Raw genomic sequence first — 7,997 nt, 5'->3', positions numbered from 1 at the left:
TGCACCCCTCCCTCCATCTTCCTCTCTCTCTCTCTCTCCCTCTCAATGCTCACCCTCCCACATATACACTACTGTGCTCTCTATCTTCCATCTCTCTCCCACTCTCTCTGTCTCTTTCTCACACTCTCTCACACACACACACACACACACACACACACACACACACACACACACACACACACACACACACACACACACACACACACAGCTGCAGGCAAACCCTAAGTATAGACAGCGGGCCATTCTTTTTTTCCCTTTTTTTCACAGTGCATCTCATTCTCATCATTACGTAGCCGTCCATACACACCACCACCACTGCATGCATGCACACACACACAAACGCGTGTGCATGCACACTCATCTCAGACGCAGACGTGCACACTGACACACATAACGTGCCATGGACACACACACACACACACACACACACACACCCCTCTGTGGAAAATCACCTGCGAATGTCAAGGTCAGATTGTTGGAGGCGGACGCGAAGATGTTGACATTATTTTATACACGGCCGGTGAGTGTGGAGGGCAGGGTGGATGTGGGCTGGGGGGCAGGGAGGGGGATGTGGGCTGGGGGGCAAGGTGGATGTGGGCTGGGGGGCAGGGTGCATGTGGGCTGGGGGGAAGGGTGGGGGATGTGGGCTGGGGGGCAGGGTGGTGGATGTGGGCTGGGGGCAGGGTGGGGGATGTGGGCTGGGGGCAGGGTGGGGGGATGTGGGCTGGGGGCAGGGTGGGGGATGTGGGCTGGGGGCAGGGTGGGGGGATGTGGGCTGGGGGGCAGGGTGGGGGATGTGGGCTGGGGGGGCAGGGTGGATGTGGGCTGGGGGGCAGGGTGGGGGGATGTGGGCTGGGGGGCAGGGTGGGGGGATGTGGGCTGGGGGGGCAGGGTGGGGGATGTGGGCTGGGGGGCAGGGTGGGGGGATGTGGGCTGGGGGGCAGGGTGGGGGGATGTGGGCTGGGGGGCAGGGAGGGGGATGTGGGCTGGGGGGCAGGGTGGATGTGGGCTGGGGGGCAGGGTGGGGGATGTGGGCTGGGGGGCAGGGTGGATGTGGGCTGGGGGGCAGGGTGGGGGATGTGGGCTGGGGGGCAGGGTGGATGTGGGCTGGGGGGCAGGGTGGGGGATGTGGGCTGGGGGGAAGGGTGGATGTGGGCTGGGGGGCAGGGTGGGGGATGTGGGCTGGGGGGCAGGGTGGATGTGGGCTGGGGGGCAGGGTGGATGTGGGCTGGGGGCAGGGTGGGGGATGTGGGCTGGGGGGCAGGGTGGGGGGATGTGGGCTGGGGGGCAGGGAGGGGGATGTGGGCTGGGGGGCAGGGTGGATGTGGGCTGGGGGGCAGGGTGGGGGATGTGGGCTGGGGGGCAGGGTGGATGAGGGCTGGGGGCAGGGTGGGGGGGATGTGGGCTGGGGGGCAGGGTGGGGGATGTGGGCTGGGGGGGCAGGGTGGGGGGATGTGGGCTGGGGGGGCAGGGTGGGGGATGTGGGCTGGGGGGCAGGGTGGATGTGGGCTGGGGGGCAGGGTGGGGGGATGTGGGCTGGGGGGCAGGGTGGGGGGATGTGGGCTGGGGGGCAGGGTGGGGGGATGTGGGCTGGGGGCAGGGTGGATGTGGGCTGGGGGGCAGGGTGGGGGATGTGGGCTGGGGGGCAGGGTGGGGGATGTGGGCTGGGGGGCAGGGTGGGGGGATGTGGGCTGGGGGGCAGGGTGGGGGATGTGGGCTGGGGGGCAGGGTGGGGGATGTGGGCTGGGGGGCAGGGTGGATGTGGGCTGGGGGGCAGGGTGGATGTGGGCTGGGGGGCAGGGTGGGGGATGTGGGCTGGGGGGGCAGGGTGGGGGGATGTGGGCTGGGGGGCAGGGTGGGGGATGTGGGCTGGGGGGCAGGGTGGGGGATGTGGGCTGGGGGGCAGGGTGGATGTGGGCTGGGGGGCAGGGTGGATGTGGGCTGGGGGGCAGGGTGGATGTGGGCTGGGGGGCAGGGTGGGGGATGTGGGCTGGGGGGGCAGGGTGGGGGGATGTGGGCTGGGGGGGCAGGGTGGGGGGATGTGGGCTGGGGGGGCAGGGTGGGGGGATGTGGGCTGGGGGGGCAGAGCCGTGACTGCGTGACCTAGATCTCTGTTTCTCAACGGGCCATCGGGAGTAATTTAAGTGGGCGATTGATTGTCATGCAATCAACACACGATTTAATTGTGTTTTTTTGCATTAACGTTGGAACTTTGATGTGAATCAAAATGAAATGTCAGATTGCCTATATTCCCTATACGGCGGCGTAATTTTTTTTTGCACAGGGCAGATGACAATAACTTATATACAAAGCAATTACTGACAACATAGCTGATCTAGTCGTTGACAGTTGAGATTGTAACACTTGTACAAGCTTACAATGCGTCACAAAGTGACGCATTGTAAGCTTGTAGATCTGCTATTTTAGCGTTTTCATTTTGACAATTATGACGTTATGCAAAGATAATTGCGATTAGATTGTGATTATGTAATAATTGTGACAGATCTAACCTTACGGGTCTGTATTAACTCTGAGAGTGTACAAATTGAACGGCACATATATGGGTCCGTTTGGTTCCGTCTGTACACTCACAGAGTTAAATAAACAAGGATTTGACAGTTATTGGAGTTCCGGAGATTACAAAAATGGCATCAAATGGGGCTTGTTGTTGATCCTGTCTTGTTTTTAATTCTCGAGTCCTACAATTTGATTTAATTTAAATTTAATTTGTGTGTCCTACAGTTTGAGAACTTCAGATGTCCTGCCATTGGCAACTCAGTAGATTAGTCAGTGCATTGCCAGAACATCGTCAGTGAGAAAGGGGAATATTAATTGCCACGGTGTAATAATATAATATTAACATATTATGTTAATTCTATTCAGATTCCCTGAAGAGATTCAGAGTTCCTCTGCTGGAAGTGTTCATGATTTGAGGCTTTATGTTCCAAATGGGCCAATCCTGCAAACTTTGAAAGCCAATGTTAGCCAATTAGGATGGATTATGAAATATCGGACAGATTCATCTTGAACACATGACTATAGAGATACTGTGTAACGATTTGCGGGATTTTTGGACAGAATCTGTAGGAGTAATTTAATTATTTTTTTCAAAAGTCGGCCACCCGGTGGCACTATAACAGGCCGTTCTGGAAAATTTGGGGCAGAGGTTCATGTTGGCATCCAGGGAGTGTGCGTGCGAAATTTGGCATTGACCGGATTAATAGTAGGCTAATGACAGATTAGCTGGTAATGGACGGACGGATGGACGCACATGGACGCGCGGACGCACACACACACACACACACACACACACAGTGAAGAACATATCTCTCCCCATGCCTTCGGCCTGGTGGAGATAATGACTGCATGGGCGAAGTGCAACAATGTGCAATCACAGCAGCAAGATGTGTGAGCTGCTTTGATAGGAAAAGGATATCAAATGGAAATGGAACACAACCACCCTAAAGACTACAAATCATTGTGGGTAGTGTGCTTCGGTACATAGAAACTGATCTATTGGATATTCAGATTTTCAATTGTACATAATGTTTTTGCTTTGGCAATGTAAACGTATGTTTTCTCATGCCAATAAAGCCCTTTGAATGTAATGCGCGTGCTCGCGCGCGTGTGTGGGGGGGGGGTTACAGGATAAAAACAGAGCCATGACAGCGGTGACCTAGATCTCCATCCGCGCAGCGCGTCACCAGAATAGCAGAATTAATTCACTTGATCTATGTGTGTCGTTGCTGAACGCTGAAAAGGGCCTCCGGCCGCGGAAATTGTCCACCGAGGCTGCAAAATACATACTGATGACAGGACGCAGATGAGGAGGAGGATGACAGGACGCAGATGAGGAGGAGGATAATATGGAGGCACTGTCACTGGAAAGAGATGGGAGCCAGGGTTTGTGAGTCCGTCGCTGATGATGACCCCCCCGACAGCTGATCCCATCTCCTCCTCTTCCTCCTCAGTATCTCTGGATCTAAATACATTTCGGTGTCGATTCCGTTGACTAAAACATGCGAGGCATACCACATCGGAGTGGATGATAACCTTATGCCATGTTGTAGTCTGGTTTGTAGTCATCAGGCAGGAACCCTCAAACCGGAATCAGAATTACGCCAAATAATTCCCTGCATCATAATTTTAGGGCCTACCCAATAAAGCCTTGATGTGGGGTATTCGATACGTACATTCTACCGACTAGCCGCTAGTGAGACTAAAAACAAACTGGGGGACCATAACTCTATCGGGGGGGGGGGGGGGGGGGGGGGACACAGACAAAGCCACGCAGACTTTTTTTTATTTTTATCATCGGGGGTTTAAAGCACGCCCACCGGATCACATGGCCATTTAGGAACACAAACCAGGCTTTCCTCCGAGGTGGAAAGTAAAAAAAAAAAATTCACTGACTAAAACTAAAATAAAACTAAGGTATGATGACTCATTGATCATTTTCGTCAACAAATACAAACTCAGGAAGGGACTAGCGGAGTAGAGAATATTTTGTTTGGTCGCGCTCGGGTGTTGCACTCTGAAAAGAGCTGATCTACGTACATGCTACCAACTGCGCCGCATCCCGTTTTAGTCGATTTTATTTGATACGGCTACTTTCACCGAAGTCTAAAATCAGAGAGTACGTATTCTGTGCCAGAACGGGATAATCTCGAGAATAGCTATTTAATCCTCCTGTGCCAATCAGGAGATCACGTTTGGTGTATAAAGAAAGACGTGATATTGAATACTACTTCATCTCCTCTGATGCTGTGTTTGCTGAAACCGAACAGTCCATTACTGCATGCATGTATAGCCCACCTAGCTCTAGTCTGCCTGAGTTTAATAGTGATTTAGCAAAGGTCCTTGACATTATTTCTAAAGAAGGAAAACAATGTTATTTAATGGGTGATCTGAATATCAACATTGCAAACATGAATACTAATCTAACTAAGGATTATATTGATACAATGTACACATTCTTTTTCATCCTATATGATTTCAGTTCCAACCAGAATGACAGAGACTTCTGACACTCTGATAGATATTTTTTACAAATGTGTTGGTTGATAACAGTAAATAAGGGGTCCTGTGTATGGAGGTTGCTGATCATTGTCCAATTTTTCTAATAACATTCAAGGAACATAATAGAGTCTACTTCTACTCTACAGTATGTCATGGTGCTTATAATCCTGTTCTTTAGGCCCATGGCATGTACAGTATACGGACATTAGGATTGCAATTCAAACAGGGTGACGTAATGGGTTAGTGCATCGAGTGTCGTCATCGCCGACACTGTCGGGTGGAAAACACGTATGTCCAAAACAGCTCCTTTTTTATTATGATTTTAAAACCATTCTAAAACTGGGATAGCATCCATGTGATTTTAGATATTCAGGCTATTCAAAAACAGCACTTCTACACTTTGTGCCGCACTATGAGCTTGTATTTCTGCTATTTTGTGGGGGGGGAACCTTGACATTTTGTGCAACCTGTGTATTGTGAACATTTTTAAGTGAAATCTTCTTGGAACGAAATATTTTGACTTGGGACTGGGAGTCCAATGATATACAGTAGCAATGACAGGAAACTGTTAGGATTGATAATTAGACATTTAGACATTCGGCCTCAGGTCTTAATGGGTTTAAATTGTGAGAATAGCGCACAAGTGAGCTTGTAGATCTGCTATTTTCTTCCAAAAGTTGAAACATGACGATACAAGGTTTTATGCCTGACGGCGACGATATGCAGATTATAGCTTGTGTTAACGGGGACATACTGTATGACATGTTAATCTACCCATAGCATTTCATCTGCATACAAACACTTGAACTTTGGGGGCAGCAGGATTTATCACCATAATGCATACATAAATCGAGCGGATAGTTTCTACTGTGTTGTAGGGGGACAGTGGTTCTCAACATGGGGTCCGTGGACACCCAGGGGTCTTTGGGAGGGGCGGTTCCAGGGCATCAAAGCCAGTTAAAACCACTTAAACCCTATGTAATAATAATCACACCCGTGTGACGTGAGGGCCACTCTTATCATCGTACATCATCATGACGTAATGTCGATTTTCTCAGACTCGTCTATCTATAAATGCACCAAGTCTCTTTCTGTCTGTACGTCTGTCTGTGTGTAATCCACGTAAATCAAGAACCGTTAGCCCCACCGACTTCAAATTCGACACACGTTTCACACCACCGCAGGGGGTGCAGTGCCCGGTGTAGAGTTGGTCAGACCCACGGTTGTACAGAACCGCCCCCAAAGGCCTCTGCCCGGGCTCTCCTGCCCAGGTTAAGACTCACCCCGTGTGAAATGGAAGATTCTGCATAACTACTTTTATGTCTATATCTTACCTTCGTACTTTTACTCAAGTGCAGGACTTTTACTTGTAACAGAGTATTTCTACTTAAAGTAAAACAAAATTAAATCAAGAGTACTTTTTCCACCCCTGGGTGTTTTATGCAAAATGTGAATCCTTCCCAGAGAACAGGGTCAGGATGTGATTGGCTGAGGAAGCCGGTGAATGACTGCGACGAGCCAATTAGCATTCAGGACACACAACCGCATGTTTCATTCACTCCTTGGGAGCTTATACTTGGCTGGTGCTATACCCTATTTCACCACTTGAGGGCACTGACATAGAATTTAAAATATTGTACCTGCATTTCCATCTACAACAGGATTATGTCATCATGACTGAGGCACAATGTATGATGTAAGGCAGTGGTCAACCAGTGGCCTGCAGGCACCAATGGTGGTCTTTAAGGTCACCCAGCTAAATGATGAAGAGTTGGTAACCAAATGGACCCGTATAGATCTTTAACTTAGAGTTAACTCTAAGAGTTAAAGTATTTAAACACCTGCATTACTGAATTTACAAGAAGTCTACACAATTACTGAATGCAATAGAATTGTTATTTTGATGTCATCAAATGATGGTCCGTGGCCCAAAGTTCAAATATATAATGGACGTTGATATGAAAAGGGTTTAAAACCACTGACCTAAGGAATATGGATAAGTCTGGCAGACATATTCTCCAGTTTTGCATTTTTGTATGTATTTTCCATCAATGAATGCACCTGGCTTCTTCATACTACATTGACACAAAAGTAGAAAAAAAAAAAAAAAAAAAAAAAGATATGGTTTCGAATCACGAAGCATTTTGAGCTTGGCCATATTTGGCCATATTAGTTTTATTATTATTTGAATAATTTAAAGCAACGGTTTTTGAGGTTTCCACACCAAAGTCCAGACAGTGACGATACAACCATCCATTCTACAGTGTGGTGGAGAAACAGGAACATTTAAATATGCACCACAAAAATCACCCCAAAAACAACTTGTTTAACTCTAGAATCATCAAATAAATCAATAAATACAATTACATTCAAATTACTTAGCATGTAATACGTTACTTGCTAGTATAATCCATAAACTCTTTAAAACACAAAATTAACATTACAATGTTTTTTTGTTATAAAATCAACTATTTCACCAATCAAATAGCAGCAGCGAATTCCGTGGCCTATAGTATGAGTTCAGATCCCTTTCTAGTCCCTACAGAAATCGTCCACCTGTTTAACCCCAATAAACGTTCCCTTCCGTAAAAAATATTTGCTCTGAAATGTAACATTATGATGGGGTGAACGCAATACATTCCACATTGTTGATATGTGAAAGATTACCTGCAGTGACCTCCAGTGGTGGGGAAAGTAAACTACAGTAAGTACATTTAATCAAGTGTTCTTAAAGGACAACTTTAGTTTTTTTTCAACCAATGTTCATAAAGATGCTGCTTTCTTTCATTTTAGCGATTTTAGCTATTTTTACAAAATATTATTTACTATAGTCCAAATAGATCCCAAGAAAGCCACAAATGCAGTGACCAACTTTTATTTCTCCTGTAGGTGTGCAAAAGCTTTGCTTTTCTAATAACCTAAAACATTAACCTTGGTTGAAAAAAAACTAAGGTTGTCCTTTAAGTATGACTACTAAC

Source organism: Protomyctophum bolini (assembly GCF_963924005.1).
Source record: "Protomyctophum bolini genome assembly, chromosome: 5".
In the NCBI taxonomy this organism is placed as follows: domain Eukaryota; kingdom Metazoa; phylum Chordata; class Actinopteri; order Myctophiformes; family Myctophidae; genus Protomyctophum; species Protomyctophum bolini.
Note: the sequence above shows the minus strand (reverse complement) of the source record.